At 67.6% G+C, this 14,878-nt stretch overlaps 1 protein-coding gene across 3 annotated transcripts in view; it reads left to right on the forward strand.

Moving 5' to 3' along the window:
* The window catches only part of CTXN1 (cortexin 1), a 37,667-nt gene that overhangs the window by 16,406 nt on the left and 6,383 nt on the right, over positions 1-14,878 (forward strand). Inside the window, exon 1 of one of the 3 annotated variants that reach the window (XM_075903146.1) lies at positions 2,152-2,279. The exons of 1 other annotated variant lie outside the window; for it this stretch is intronic. The gene's annotated coding sequence lies outside the window, so the exon portion shown is untranslated. Of the gene's footprint in view, positions 1-2,151; positions 2,280-5,740; positions 6,071-14,878 lie in introns of those variants that run through there. One more of the 3 variants, XM_075903145.1, reaches the window with a different exon arrangement.

The following is a 14,878-nucleotide window of genomic DNA, read 5'->3' on the forward strand; positions in this document are numbered from 1 at the left end:
CCGTCTCTGGGCCCTGGTGCCCCGGGCGTTACTGTGGCTACGCAGGGTCTGGCCCGTCTCTGGGCCCTGGTGCCCGGGGCGTTACTGTGGCTACGCAGGGGCTGGCCCGTCTCTGGGCCCTGGTGCCCGGGGCGTTACTGTGGCTACGCAGGGGCTGGCCCGTCTCTGGGCCCTGGTGCCCCGGGCGTTACTGTGGCTACGCAGGGGCTGGCCCGTCTCTGGGCCCTGGTGCCCCGGGCGTTACTGTGGCTACGCAGGGGCTGGCCCGTCTCTGGGCCCTGGTGCCCGGGGCGTTACTGTGGCTACGCAGGGGCTGGCCCGTCTCTGGGCCCTGGTGCCCCGGGCGTTACTGTGGCTACGCAGGGGCTGGCCCGTCTCTGGGGCCTGGTGCCCGGGGCGTTACTGTGGCTACGCAGGGGCTGGCCCGTCTCTGGGGCCTGGTGCCCGGGGCGTTACTGTGGCTACGCAGGGGCTGGCCCGTCTCTGGGGCCTGGTGCCCCGGGCATTACTGTGGCTACGCAGGGGCTGGCCCGTCTCTGGGCCCTGGTGCCCCGGGCGTTACTGTGGCTACGCAGGGGCTGGCCCGTCTCTGGGCCCTGGTGCCCCGGGCGTTACTGTGGCTACGCAGGGGCTGGCCCGTCTCTGGGCCCTGGTGCCCGGGGCGTTACTGTGGCTACGCAGGGGCTGGCCCGTCTCTGGGGCCTGGTGCCCGGGGCGTTACTGTGGCTACGCAGGGACTGGCCCGTCTCTGGGCCCTTGTGCCCCGGGCGTTACTGTGGCTACGCAGGGGCTGGCCCGTCTCTGGGCCCTGGTGCCCGGGGCGTTACTGTGGCTACGCAGGGGCTGGCCCGTCTCTGGGCCCTGGTGCCCCGGGCGTTACTGTGGCTACGCAGGGGCTGGCCCGTCTCTGGGGCCTGGTGCCCCGGGCGTTACTGTGGCTACGCAGGGGCTGGCCCGTCTCTGGGCCCTGGTGCCCCGGGCGTTACTGTGGCTACGCAGGGGCTGGCCCGTCTCTGGGCCCTGGTGCCCCGGGCGTTACTGTGGCTACGCAGGGGCTGGCCCGTCTCTGGGCCCTGGTGCCCCGGGCGTTACTGTGGCTACGCAGGGGCTGGCCCGTCTCTGGGCCCTGGTGCCCCGGGCGTTACTGTGGCTACGCAGGGACTGGCCCGTCTCTGGGCCCTGGTGCCCCGGGCGTTACTGTGGCTACGCAGGGGCTGGCCCGTCTCTGGGCCCTGGTGCCCGGGGCGTTACTGTGGCTACGCAGGGGCTGGCCCGTCTCTGGGCCCTGGTGCCCGGGGCGTTACTGTGGCTACGCAGGGGCTGGCCCGTCTCTGGGCCCTGGTGCCCCGGGCGTTACTGTGGCTACGCAGGGGCTGGCCCGTCTCTGTAGCTGCTTTCTGTAACAATACCATGTCTGTGTGTGGCTGAGCTGGACTCTGGTTTCGCGTTGGGCAAGAGGCCCGAGGGCTTTGCAGAAACAGCGGCAGCCATGCAGACCCCAGCACTGGGGCTTTCCTCACATGGGCGCTGCTGCTGGCCCTGCGGGACGGGAGCTCTTGGCATAGATGCGCATGTTGTTCCCTGTAGATTCTGTCCCTACAGCAGGCAGATGATTACTGGGGTCTTGTTAATTGTGTAAGGAAGTCATTAGCACGCCTGGCATGTCACCACTGCCTGTACTAATTAAGCCTGAGTACGTCTCGCACAGGCCCCTTTCAAAATCATCATTTTAATTAACAGATCAGCTGGATCTTTCAGGAAATTTCCAGATGGTTGTGATGAATCACCTGACGGAGGGAAGGCATCGTGTCTTAGGAGCAGGGAGCAGTGCAAGGACTCGGAGGGCTTTGGACTGTAACATGCTGCCCCGGCGCCGTCCTTACTGCTTGGGAGCTACAGAGTGGGGCTGAGTTAGTCTGTAACAGGAAAACAACCAACTGTCTGGGAGCACTTGGAAGACTGACAAAACCTGCCGAGGGTATCGTGAGCTTTCGTGGGCACAGCCCACTTCTCCAGGTGACGGGCTGTGCCCAAAGCTCACGATACCCTCGGCAGATTTTGTCAGTCTCCAGGGTGCTACTGGACCATGGGTTGATTTTAAAGGGTTTCTTACTGCTTGGAACATTTGTGCAGTTGGCTGCTTTTAGGTGTCTGCTTCATTTTGCGGGGTGAACATTTTCGAATGGACTTAAAAAGAGTCGTCTTCTGCTTCCATATGGCACCTGGGATACAAGTCGATGTCCCGGGTTGTTCCCTGAAAGGCCATTTCACTAGAGCCGGTGAGTGGGCAGGGCTGCACGGGAGGGGGGGGGGGAACCTCCACTCCAGCAATCAGCAACCAGAAGGCACCATTCACCTGTACATCCAGCGGCTCCTTTGGTCCGAGCCTGGCAGGGGCTTCGCAGCAGCACGAAGCTCAGCATCTCAGAGGTGCTGCCTCTTAAGAATCTACTTTACAAAAGGCCTGTGAGCACAGAGAGCAGGTGTCGGGGCGGGGGGGGGAGGGGGTGTGCGGCCCGTCAGGGTGTGTGTGTCTGCGTGCGGCCCGTCGGGGAGGGGGGTGTCTGCGTGCGGCCCATCGGCGGGGGGGGAGGGGTGTCTGCGTGCGGCCCTTCGGGGGGGTGTGTGCGACCCGTCATGGGGGGGGGTTGCATGCGATCTGTTGGGGGTGTGTGTCTGCGTGCGGCCCGTCGAGGGGGGGGGGTCTGCGTGCGGCCTGTTGGAAGCTTGTTTGCTGTTGCCCACGTGCGGGGTTGCAGATCGGGCTGGCTTTCTGCCAGGCGGTTTGTTTTCTTCCTGGCGTTACAAAGTGGCACGGGTGCAGAGCCGGGGCACGTGGAGGGAGGTGCCTGCTGGGGGCGCGCACCCTGCCTGCGAGAGCCGTGCGCCCCCTCGGCCGCCAGTCACGGCGCTGCTGCGGCTCACTCGGCACAGCCCGCGCATTCTAGGTGCCCTAGCTCAGGACACCATCTTGGGTACTGAGACGAAGGGCCACTCGCTGACATCCCTGGCAGAGCCCTGAGGCCCTCCCCTCGGCGCCCTGGATGGGTCAGGGTGACTAAGGGGGGATGCTGCGCCCCCCGGGCTGGGGGAGTTTCTTTCCGTGGTGTCCAGGGTCTCCACGTGCCAAACCCCATGCCTGCGCAGGCAGGTCCCGGGGAGCGCCCAGGCCGAGTGGCATGTGCACCAAGGCCCTGCCCTCTGCAGAGCCGTCCGAGGGGTGCTGCTGTGGGCGTGGGTGGGTCACGACTGGGCAGGGCGGGTGTGTGACTGGGGCCCAGGCTTTCTTCCTCCACGTGGGGAGAGACCAGCCTGTAGCCGGGGCCGTGCTCAGGGCTGATGGAAGCAGCCGGCTCCCGTCCCTTCCCTCCAGAGATGCTGAGCCCTCCTGCTTCCTGCCACCCTACCTTGCCCCAGACATCAGCCCCACCCCCAGACCGGCTCAGGGGCTTGGCTCTGGAGCCCCCGGAGCCGGGCCCGGGTTAGGGCAGTGTGGCGGTGTGCTCACACCAGAACCCCCAGCCCGGAGCCCTAGCTGGGCCTGCAGGAGAGTGGGCATCATGGCCACGTGGCATCCCTCTGCCAGGCCCAGGGGTTGCCTAGGTTCAAGGGCCGGGCTGCTGGCGGGTTCCTGAGGCCGGGCCGCTGTCCCGTGCGCGGGGGCTGCCTGCTGGGCTGTCTCACGGGAGCCCGTGGAGGGAGAGGCTCAGGCAGGTGCCTGTTCGAGGCCGAAGCTCAAAGTGACCCTTGGCTTGGCCTGGGAGCCCTGGGGTGGCACCGCGGCAGGCACAGCCCGGAGACAGCCTGGCCAGCTTTGCTGCTCTGGCTGGCACGGCTGTGGCGCGTCCGCTGCCTGCCGGGCAGGGCCTGTGCCCGTGACAGACACAGGCAGCTCCTTGGGGTGTGGTGGACAGATGGAGCCCGGGGGATGGGGATGGGGGCTTTGGGACAGCGAGCGGAGGGCGGGGGGGGCAGCAGGCAGGCGTGGGGGGCAGGCAGGGCCCGTGTCCCCGTGGGGCGTGGTGCTGCCCCATGGCGAGCGGAGGGCGGGGGGGCAGCAGGCAGGCAGGGCCCGTGTCCCCGTGGGGCGTGGTGCTGCCCCATGGCGAGCGGAGGGCAGCAGGCAGGCATGGGGGCAGGCAGAGCCCGTGTCCCTGTGGGGCGTGGTGCTGCCCCATGGTGAACGGGGGCGTGGGGGCAGCAGGCAGGCATGGGGGCAGGCAGAGCCCGTGTCCCTGTGGGGCGTGGTGCTGCCCCATGGTGAACGGGGGCGGGGGGGCAGCAGGCAGGTATGGGGGCAGGCAGAGCCCGTGTCCCCGTGGGGCGTAGTGCTGCCCCATGGTGAGCGGAGGGCGGGGGGGCAGCAGGCAGGCGTGGGGGGTAGGCAGGGCCCGTGTCCCCGTGGGGCGTGGTGCTGCCCCATGGTGAGCGGAGGGCGGGGGAGCAGCAGGCAGGCATGGGGGGTAGGCAGGGCCCATGTCCCCCTGGGGCGTGGTGCTGCCCCATGGCGAGCGGAGGGTGGGGGGGCAGCAGGCAGGTGTGGGGGGTAGGCAGGGCCCGTGTCCCCGTGGGGCGTGGTGCTGCCCCATGGCGAGCGGAGGGTGGGGGGGCAGCAGGCAGGCGTGGGGGGCAGGCAGAGCCTGTGTCCCCGTGGGGCGTGGTGCTGCCCCATGGCGAGCGGAGGGCGGGGGGGCAGCAGGCAGGCGTGGGGGGCAGGCAGAGCCTGTGTCCCCGTGGGGCGTGGTGCTGCCCCATGGTGAGCGGAGGGCGGGGGGGTAGCAGGCAGGCGTGGGGGGCAGGCAGGGCCCGTGTCCCCGTGGGTCGTGGTGCTGCCCCACGGCGAGTGGAGGGCGGGGGGGCAGCAGGCAGGCGGGGGGCAGGCAGGGCCCGTGTCCCCGTGGGGCGTGGTGCTGCCCCATGGCGAGTGGAGGGCGGGGGGGCAGCAGGCAGGCGGGGGGCAGGCAGGGCCCGTGTCCCCGTGGGGCGTGGTGCTGCCCCATGGCGAGTGGAGGGCGGGGGGGCAGCAGGCAGGCGGGGGGCAGGCAGGGCCCGTGTCCCCGTGGGGCGTGGTGCTGCCCCATGGCGAGTGGAGGGCGGGGGGGCAGCAGGCAGGCGTGGGGGGCAGGCAGGGCCCGTGTCCCCGTGGGTCGTGGTGCTGCCCCACGGCGAGTGGAGGGCGGGGGGGCAGCAGGCAGGCGGGGGGCAGGCAGGGCCCGTGTCCCCGTGGGGCGTGGTGCTGCCCCATGGCGAGTGGAGGGCGGGGGGGCAGCAAGCAGGCGGGGGGCAGGCAGGGCCCGTGTCCCCGTGGGGCGTGGTGCTGCCCCATGGCGAGTGGAGGGCGGGGGGGCAGCAGGCAGGCGGGGGGCAGGCAGGGCCCGTGTCCCCGTGGGGCGTGGTGCTGCCCCATGGCGAGTGGAGGGCGGGGGGGCAGCAGGCAGGCGGGGGGCAGGCAGGGCCCGTGTCCCCGTGGGGCGTGGTGCTGCCCCATGGCGAGTGGAGGGCGGGCGGGGGGCAGGCAGGGCCCGTGTCCCCGTGGGGCGTGGTGCTGCCCCATGGCGAGTGGAGGGCGGGGGGGCAGCAGGCAGGCGGGGGGCAGGCAGGGCCCGTGTCCCCGTGGGGCGTGGTGCTGCCCCATGGCGAGTGGAGGGCGGGCGGGGGGCAGGCAGGGCCCGTGTCCCCGTGGGGCGTGGTGCTGCCCCATGGCGAGTGGAGGGCGGGGGGGCAGCAGGCAGGCGGGGGGCAGGCAGGGCCCGTGTCCCCGTGGGTCGTGGTGCTGCCCCATGGTGGGCGGGGGGCACTTGCAAACCCTTCCACTGGCCACTGGCTGGCGTGTGCTGCTGAGCCGCCGGGGACCGAGCCGTGGCCCCGCCGCCCTGGGCCTGCCTGGCTGGTCTCCTGGCTCCGGCTGCCGCACTCCACCTTTTATTGTAATTGATTCTGCATCGCCATAGGAACCTGCTCCAGCGCGAGCAGCCGCTGCCTCCCGCGCTCCCTCCCCGGAGCCAGGCGGCTCCTTCCCCGACATGGCAAGCGGCAGGGTCAGGAGTGGCTGGGCCCCCGGGCCAAGCAGGTACGCGCCCCCCCAGGGCCGGGGGCCTGTGTCTGCGGGGGAGGGCGGGGCAGGGCAGGGCAGGAGCTGGGGGGACCTGTGTCTGCGGGGGAGGGCGGGGCAGGGCAGGGCAGGAGCTGGGGGGGCCTGTGTCTGCGGGGGAGGGCAGGGCAGGGCAGGAGCTGGGGGGGCCTGTGTCTGCGGAGGAGGGCGGGGCAGGGCAGGGCAGGAGCTGGGGGGACCTGTGTCTGCGGGGGAGGGCGGGGCAGGGCAGGGCAGGAGCTGGGGGGGCCTGTGTCTGCGGGGGAGGGCAGGGCAGGGCAGGGCAGGAGCTGGGGGGGCCTGTGTCTGCGGAGGAGGGCGGGGCAGGGCAGGGCAGGAGCTGGGGGGACCTGTGTCTGCGGGGGAGGGCGGGGCAGGGCAGGGCAGGAGCTGGGGGGGCCTGTGTCTGCGGGGGAGGGCGAGGCAGGGCTGGGCAGGAGCTGGGGGGCCTGTGTCTGCGGGGGAGGGCATGGCAGGGCACGGTGGGGGCTGGAGGGGGCCTGTGTCTGCGGGGGAGGGCGTGGCAGGGCTGGGCAGGAGCTGGGGGGCCTGTGTCTGCGGGGGAGGGCGGGGCAGGGCAGGAGCTGGGGGAGCCTGTGTCTGCGGGGGAGGGCAGGGGCTGGGGGGAGCCATGCGATGCTGGGCCGGGGGGGACAATGTTTTGTTGTTCCTGAGCAATGAACTCTCCGTGTAGCCGCAGCCCGCAGGGCAGAGCAGTGCAGAGCTCCGGGGCGGAGGAGCTGGCCCTGCCTGCGTGCACAGGGATGACGGGATGGTGCCCGTGCCTGGACCACGTGCAGGCTCCTTCGCAGCCTGAGCCCGGGGGCAGCAGGAGGGACGGTGGAGTCTGTGCCAGGGCTGCACGGTGCTCAGAGGGGCAGTGTGGGGTGGGCTGCAGGGCCCCTGCTCATGCCCTCTCCTGCCACGGGTCAGACGCCCTCCTGGGCCGTGGGCGGAAGCGAATGCAGCGCAGCAGCTGTGGGCAAACAGGGCTGGAGGCCGTAGAGGGGCAGGAGACCTGGGGAGGTGGCAGGCTGCATGCCAGGGAGGCCCAGTTCCTCCCTGGCTGGCATGTTGGGCTGCTGTTTGCACCAGTGCAAAGTGAGTGTGAAACACTGAGGGTCCGAGTGGCCGTGTCCTGTCCCTCTGGTGTGAACGAGGACACCTGGTGCAGGCCGGGCGGCACCCAGCCGGTGGGCACTCAGGCATCCCTGGCTGGTCAGGTGCTCTGCGGAAAGGCTGGGCCATTCTGCCTTGGCCAAATGGCCATCTGCCCAAGGATCCGGCCACAGCCTGCAGAGCACCCCTCACAGCCACAGGCCACGGCCCTCAGCACCTAGCACTGCAGGGCCCAGCTCAGCCCCCAGCTGTGCAGGAGCGCCGGCCCCGCCTGACGTGTAACAGAACTGGGGCCAAGTGCTCTCTGCATGCTGGGCACATGGGGCAGCCGCTCAGGAGAGATTCCAGTGCTGCCCGTCGGGTTAGCAGAGCGCCACAGCCAGGTTAGCGTTTCTGTTGGTGGTGCACCTTCTCCCCTGCCTTGGTGCACATAAACATTTATTCTGCACATGGATGGAAAAGGTTCGAGGGAACGGGTCAGCCCCCACCCCAGACGTGCTAAGGGCAGTTCTGACAGGAGGAGATGCCCATGGCCTGGCTCCTTTTGGCCTGAGTCTAGACCCTCCTGCCTGGCTCCATGCCCAGGGCTGCACCAGCGCAGCACCTGGAGGGAGAGGGGGGGAGTAGCGCTCTGTGCCACAGCTATGCTGCTCAGCCTGCCGGATCCTGCCCCAGCTCAGTGCGTGGCAGCAGGGAGGGAACGGGCTGGCAGGCAGAGGGGCAGGAGGGGAGGGGTTGGAGTGCAGAGATGAGGGAAGCCAGTATAATGGTGCATTGAGGTTTTCCCGTCTCCTGCACCCCCGTAATGGCACGAACAGACTCCCCCAGCCAGTACAATAGGGGGAGTTTATTGCCTCTCCAGGATACAGCACAGATGTCATCTGGTTCCAGGGCAGGCCTAGGATGCCTCAGCCCCCCTTGAGATGGGGGAGCCTGGGCCCCTAAATCCCAGCCCGTTGCCTAGGCTGCTTCCTCCATGATCCCAGCCAGAAACCAACCAACTCACTTCCAGCCCTACCCCCAGCCAGGGCTCCACTCCCCTTCTCCCCATTGTTCCGCTCCCTGGGAGATCACTGGTCAGACAGGTTTGGAGCCCCCTTTGCATAATGACTCATCCCCTGCCCTGCTGGGCCGGGCAGCAGACAGCGGAGGTCACCCACCGCCCAGGCCTAGCAACCAGCAAGGTACCCCCCACTACGTCACAGCCAGATAATTGGGTGCTGGGAGACATGGGCAGTGGGAAGGAGGGGCTGGGGGAGCAAGGGAAAGAGAGTGGCTGGCGGGGGGACAGGGGCAGCCCTGCAGCGAGCTGGCTGATACCCCTCAGCCACAGGCTCCCTCTGCCTACGAGCCCAGCCCTGCCAGACACTGGGGGAGCAGGCGTACAAAGGGGCCACTGACTGCCCCCGGCCAGGCCAGGCTGCTGGCTGGGTCGCAGGCCACACTCCCCCCAGGTTCCTGCCCAGCAGATGGGGTGTTTTCCCAGGGCCTGGCACTAGCACCACACAAGCCAGCCCGTGGGGACTAATCCCAGAGCGAATCTCCCCTGCCCTGCCCCTTGCTGCACCCCGGAGAGGCAGAGGCGAGGCTGCCCGAGGAGGCCGGGCCAAGTGCGTCTCGCCGGGGCTGTTAGCACGTAGCCAGACTCGGCCAAAGGCGCTTTATCCACAGAGGAGGCGGAGGCTGAGCGGGCGAATTCTCTGCCATGCTCCGAGCGGGCGAGAGCTGCTCGGGGCAGGTGGGGAATCTGGCAGGAGGCAGGACCAAGCTGGGGGATGGCTTTCTAGGCCTGGCGCTGCCGGGGTGGGCTCTGGAGGGAAGCACTTGGGTGGGTGGGGTGTGACTGACTGGACTTGGGAAAGGGCTGGTGCCTCTAGGTGAGGATGGAAAATGGCAGAAAGGAGGCAAGAGTCCCAAGTGCTGCTCTCAGGTCAGGTCACTCGCCCCCCCAGCTTCTGGGGCAGCCAACAGCCTCAGCGAGGCACGAGGGCCCGCGTCTCTCAGCATCGCTCAGCCTGACGGCCTTGCAAACAGGGCACAAATGCACCCTCAGCGTCCCACGTAAATCTTGGCTGCGTTACTCTCTGCGCTATCCCGGGGAGCTCTGCCGACCGAGGCGAGCGGAACGGGGGCGCTGAGAGAGGCTGCTAGTTCCACCTGGGATCCAGCCCTCGCTGACTGGCGCACACGCGGGCAGCACCCCATGTGCAGAGTAACGGGGGTGCCACTTTCCTCACCCACCACTGAACTGTGGCTGCCGACGGGGAAGCCGGCAGCTCGGCCCGGGTGGGGGAAGGCGAGGCAGCACTGGACGGAGCAAAGCAGAGGCTTGTCTCCAGTGGTAACCACATGCAGTTGTTACAAAGGTGGCAATTAAACTTCCTGCAGAAGCAGGCACCCGCCCCCCCCCAGCTCCCAGCGGGGCCTGGGCGGGAGGTCACACCTGCAAAGTGCAGCTGGCACCTCCCCTCCAGCGGGCAGGGCTGGCCTGGGATGCAGGAGAGTCTTGCGGCAGACACCCCGTAGGTCACACCTGGGCAAACTGCCCTTGGGGGGACCAGAACTTTCTGTGCAGGGCGATGAGGATTTCTGCCCACGAGAAGGGGTGTGCTGTGTGTTCGCCAGGGGCTGGGCCCCGGGCATGGCAGGGGCTGGAGCTCTCTGGCAGCCGCCCAATGCTCTCGGGGATTCCTTCGCTCCTTGGCCGCAGCGGCAGCATTCACTGACAGAAGAAATCCAGCCCGTGACTGCTGCTGTGGGACGAGAGTCGAGCCACGTGCGGGGCCAGGCCGCCCAGAGACACGCCAGCGGTGGCGCCAGGCGAGCCTGCTCGGGCAGAAGCAGAGTGAACGGGCTGGGCTTTGGGGCGTGCTGTGGGAGGGCTTGCAGCAAAGCTTTTCCGCCTTCCCAGTTGGTGGGGCCTGCCTGTCAGCCAGCAGCCCGTTTCCCTGCGTGCTGAGCGGGGTGGGTTCCCGGGAGGCTGGTGTTGTGTGTGCACCAAGGCGCTCAGGAGAGACCCGTGCGCTCCCCACTGCGACGAGAGTGCAGATGCTAACAGCCAGGGCACGCAGGGCCTGACCCCCGAGCATCCAGTGCCCTTAAAGTCCAGCCTGGCGCCGAATCACTTCCCTGGCTGGCGATTGTCGGCTGGACGCTGGCGTTTAGGATGGTCCCAGCCACCAGACGCAGGCTGTCCCCTGGGATCCGCAACTGCCGTGCGCTATGCGTCTTTCGAGGGCTTCCGGTGTAAACAGCCGCTATGTGGCTGGGCCAGCTGAGGGACGCACGGACCCTTTCTTATCCCCTCGCGGTAATTGCCTGCGGCTGAAAGGCATGCGGGCGCGTCGCCTTCAGGGCGCAACTCCCCAGTGAATTGGGAGGGATCGAACCAAGACATTTGTGTCCAGCGGCTGTTGGCAACGCGATAGCCGGAGAGGCGTGCCTCGGTCTGCCTGGTGACTGTTCCCAGAGCTGCTTTTCCACGGCCCGACTCTTACTCCACTTTGGACACAACTGGTGCATGCCTGTGTAAATGTTCTGGCTCCTGGTTCCAAAGGCTGACAAACTGCCCCAGATTTACCAGTAATGCTGGGAGAATGCAGGGAAAGCGAAGCCAGAGCCAAACCCAGCCCCTGGAGTCTCGTAGGCTTTGTCTCCACGGCAGGGTTTTTGCGCAAGAAGCTTTTTGCGGAAGCGATCTTCTGCAAAAGCGCGTCCAGACTTCAAAAGCGCATCACAAAAGCCATGTGCTTTTGCACAAGAGAGTGTCCACATTGCCATGTGCTTTTGCACAAGAGAGTGTCCACACTGCCATGTGCTTTTGCACAAGAGAGTGTCCACACTGCCATGTGCTTTTGCACAAGAGAGTGTCCACACTGCATGGATGCTCTTGCACAAGAAAGCTCTGATTGCCATTACAGACTGGCCATCAGAGCACCTGTGCTTTTTCTGACAGGCTCTTTTTTGTGTAAGAAACCCCCGTGGAGCATCCACACAGGCCTTTTTGCGCAAGAGCTGTAGCACAAAGAGGAGTTATTCCTCGGGGGCAGAGATAACTACCGGCAAAAGCCCTCTGTCCGGTCGACTTCCTGCTGGGTTTTTTGCGTGGCTCCTGGCTCCAGGATGGTCCCTTTTAGGCCCAAAGTGGCACCATCTAGACATGGGGACAACTCCTCCTGCTGGCCCCAGAAATCTCGCCTCAGCCCCCACCCTTCTGCAAGAGGGGGCTGGGACATGCTGCCAGTGAGCTAGGCCTCTGCAGAATCCGGCTCGTCCCCAGCACAGCAGGATGCGTGACTCTCCCACGGCACAGAGCGGGGGAGTCGGCCCGGGGCTGTCAGGGGCTGCAGAGCTCGGCGTGCACATTGCAATGCGTCTGTCCTGCCTGGCTCCAGTGGCCACGGCTTCCCGGCCCGAGCTGAACTTGGGCAGCCGCTTGTGCAGTTTGCTTCAACTGCTCGCCCTCTTGCCGGCGGGACAGTCGTGTTTCTGCTCCTCCAAAGATCCCGTCAGTGAGTCTCCCGGCTTCTGTGCGGTCTGCCTCGCAGGGCGCGATTCTGCATGTTACTCCGAGCCTGAGGCTTCTCCAAAGTCTGCGGCCTATTCCGTGAATAGCAGCCACATCTGTTGCCTGCGCTGGTCCGAGCGGATCCTCCCGAGCAGCAGCCGGGAAGGCTGAGGCGGTCGCTGTGCAGAGCTGCCGGGGGAGGGTCCCCATGCCCAAGGGAAGAGACTATTGCCTGTTGCGCTTGCAAGGGATGGGTTAGGCGAATAATGGCTCTCAGTTCCCATCTGGCCTCTGTGCAGCAAGGGAGGCTCCCAGCAGCTGGGTACGGGGGGGCGGAGGGGAGAGCTGTTTGCAGCCCTGGGGAGAGGTGTGGGAGCAGGGGGAAGGGGCTTGGCCAGAGGAGTAAGATTCCCTGCTTGCTCAGCCTCACTCCAGCGGGTCTGCGTCCAGCCCCTGCCAGCGCAGGAGACCGGGTGCACAGAGGGCTTGTCTCACAACGGGCGCATCCACACTGCGGCCGGGTGCAAGCCCCCCCACTTGCTGCCGGGGCCTGGTTCGTGCTGCCTGGGCTCAGCCTGCACTGGGATGGCGCAGCGATGCCTCCACTGTCGAGCAGTCAGCAGCTCTGTTGTGACAGCCTGAGCTTTGTGCTCTGCATCGGAGAGCTGCATGGAGGGCAGCGGCATGACCCTCTGCAGGGAAACCGAGGCATGGGAAGGGGCCGAAACTTGCCCAAAGTCACCCGGCAGCACAAACTCCCTGTCCAGCGCTCTACTCACTAGGCCACACTGCCTCCCTCAGAGGCTTTGGCCTGAACCGGGACAATGCGGCACCCAGAGGCACCATGCCTGGGTGGGGACCCGTCTCCCCAGCCTTCCTGCGCAAGGGCCCCGCACTCCTGGGACCTGCCGGTGGCTTTAGCTTTGGGTGGCCTCTGAGGGGCTCTGCCACGGCCAGTTGAGCTACAGTGAGTGCCTGGCAGAGACTCTGCCCGGGGGCACGTGGGGGATGGGCTTCGGGCAGGGGCTTAGCCTGCACACTGGCCACGCTGCAGGTTACTGCCGGCTAATGTGGGGGGTGCGACCCCCAAAGCCGGCCCGAGGAGCCCCTTCCGCCACGCCCGGCCCTGGCACTGAGGGGGCCCTTCCCTGCCTCCCCTACAGCAAAGGGCTGGTTTCCGCGGCAGGGCTGCACCCGCTGGGTGTGTGCCAGGCAAGCAGGAGTTAACGGCGCTGCTAGTTCTTCTTTCTTCTGCAGCAAAACTTGGCATCCCTCCGACGCGGGCGGCTGCCGTGACTAGGAGGCTGCGTGAGTGGAGCACCCCGGGCGCTCGCAGCCACCACCCCGGCATGCCCTGCTGTGACTGGGCTGCTAAGGAACATGGCCCCTGCCGTCCCCACGCCAGTCTCGCCGACACCCCTGACAGACGTGGGGTGGGGGGGGCGAGGCCAGAGGCAGGGCTGCGGGCAAAGCCCTCGGCTCAAGGGGTGTGGCACCGCCCCCCCCGCCTCCCCAGAGAGCACAGGGCACTGGTGGCGATGGCTGAATACCCCCACATGACAGGAGGAGGGGGGGGAGGGCAGCAATGCAGGGGAGCTTGCATGGAGAGTCCCATGCCAAAGGCAGCCTGCCCCTGCCCCCCCCCCCCCCGGCTGCTGCAGCCAGTGCCCCAGGAACTCCCTGCTGATGGGACCCGGTAAGTCTGGAATTGCCTTTCGGAGGTTCCCACAGTCACCTTGCGCCCAGTGCAGACGTGCAGGACAGGCCGCACTGCGTCCTCCCCCCCAAAACCAGTGCTCAGAGCCAGGCTGCAGTGAATGGCCCCCCCAAACTGCTGCTGGGGGGAGATCGCACCAGGCCACACTGAGGCCCCCAAACCAGTGCCCGGAGCCAGGCGTGAGCCAGACTGAGATTGTCGCATCAGGCGAGGCGGGGGGGGCGCTCCGGCGGGCTGGGTGCATGGACCTGGTAGACATCCCCTCGGAGAGGCTGCTGGGGGCCCAGTCGGGACTCAGCGCCCCGGGAGGCCCCCACAGAGCCGTGCAGCCAGGAGCCGATGGTGGAGCAGGGCGGGTGGGACGGAGCCCGGCTGGGCCTGTGTGGCTCTGGGAAGGGGCTGCTGCAAAACTGGCCCAGTCAATGAGCACGAGGCACAGCAGCCGGGGCCAGCAGCGCCCACGCCCAGCAGCCAGAGCCCAGCATGGCTCAGGACAGCTCTGCGAAGGCCCTGGGAGCCGCGGCCCAGCCTGGCCAGAGGGTTTGTGCGCGTCTCCTCCGGGGCCGCTCGGAGTTTCGCTGGGGCTCTGGGGGGTCCCGAGGGGCGGCGGGGGGGGGGGGCGTCCCTGGCTTTGCGGGAGCAGGCCGGCCGGGGCACCTCTCTGCTGCGGGCCTGGCCCGGGCAAGGCGCGGGCGGGTTCTACTGGCGGGGGAGCCCGGCCGAGCTGCGGCGGCGTCCTGGCTCTGGGAAAAGGGATCGGGCCCAGAGCCAAGAGACGCGTTGTCAGGGAGACATTCCCATCACGTCCGCCGCCTCGACAGCTCGGTGACGTGCCTGCTCGGCCGCCTGTAGGCACGGAGTAACGCGCTGCTGGGGGTCCATGTCTGTGGGGATGGGTGTGTGTGTGTGTGTGTGGTAGGGGGGTGTTGCGTAGGAGTGCTGTGTGTGTGCGTGCGTCAGGTGTGTGTGTGTGTGTCAGGTGGGAGGGGTGTGTGTCGGTTGGGCGGTTGTGTGTGTGTGTGTGTGGGGGGGGGTGTCAAGTGGGAGTGGTGTGTATGTGTGCATCGTGTGTGTCTGTGTGTGTGGGGCGGATGAGAGGTGTGTGTGTGTTGGGTGGGAGGGTGTGTGTGTGTGTGCGAGGTAGGGGGTGTTGTATGGGAGTGGTGTGTGTGTTGGGTGGGAGGGGTGTGTTTGTGTGTGTGTGTGTGTGTGTGTGCGCGCGCGCGTGCACACGCGCGCATCAGGCAGGTGTGTGTCGGGTGGGCGGGGTGTGTCGGGTGGGCGGGGGGTGTGGGGTGTGCGCGCGTCGTGTGTGTGTGCGGGGTGTGTGCGCGTGCGTGCGCGCGTCAGGTGTGTGTGGGGTGTGCGTGTCAGGTGTGTGTGTGTCAGGTGGGCGGTGTGTGTGTGCGCGCGTGCGCATCAGGTGGGTGTTTGTCGGGTGGGC

Source organism: Pelodiscus sinensis, chromosome 19, assembly GCF_049634645.1.
Source record: "Pelodiscus sinensis isolate JC-2024 chromosome 19, ASM4963464v1, whole genome shotgun sequence".
Taxonomy (NCBI): domain Eukaryota; kingdom Metazoa; phylum Chordata; order Testudines; family Trionychidae; genus Pelodiscus; species Pelodiscus sinensis.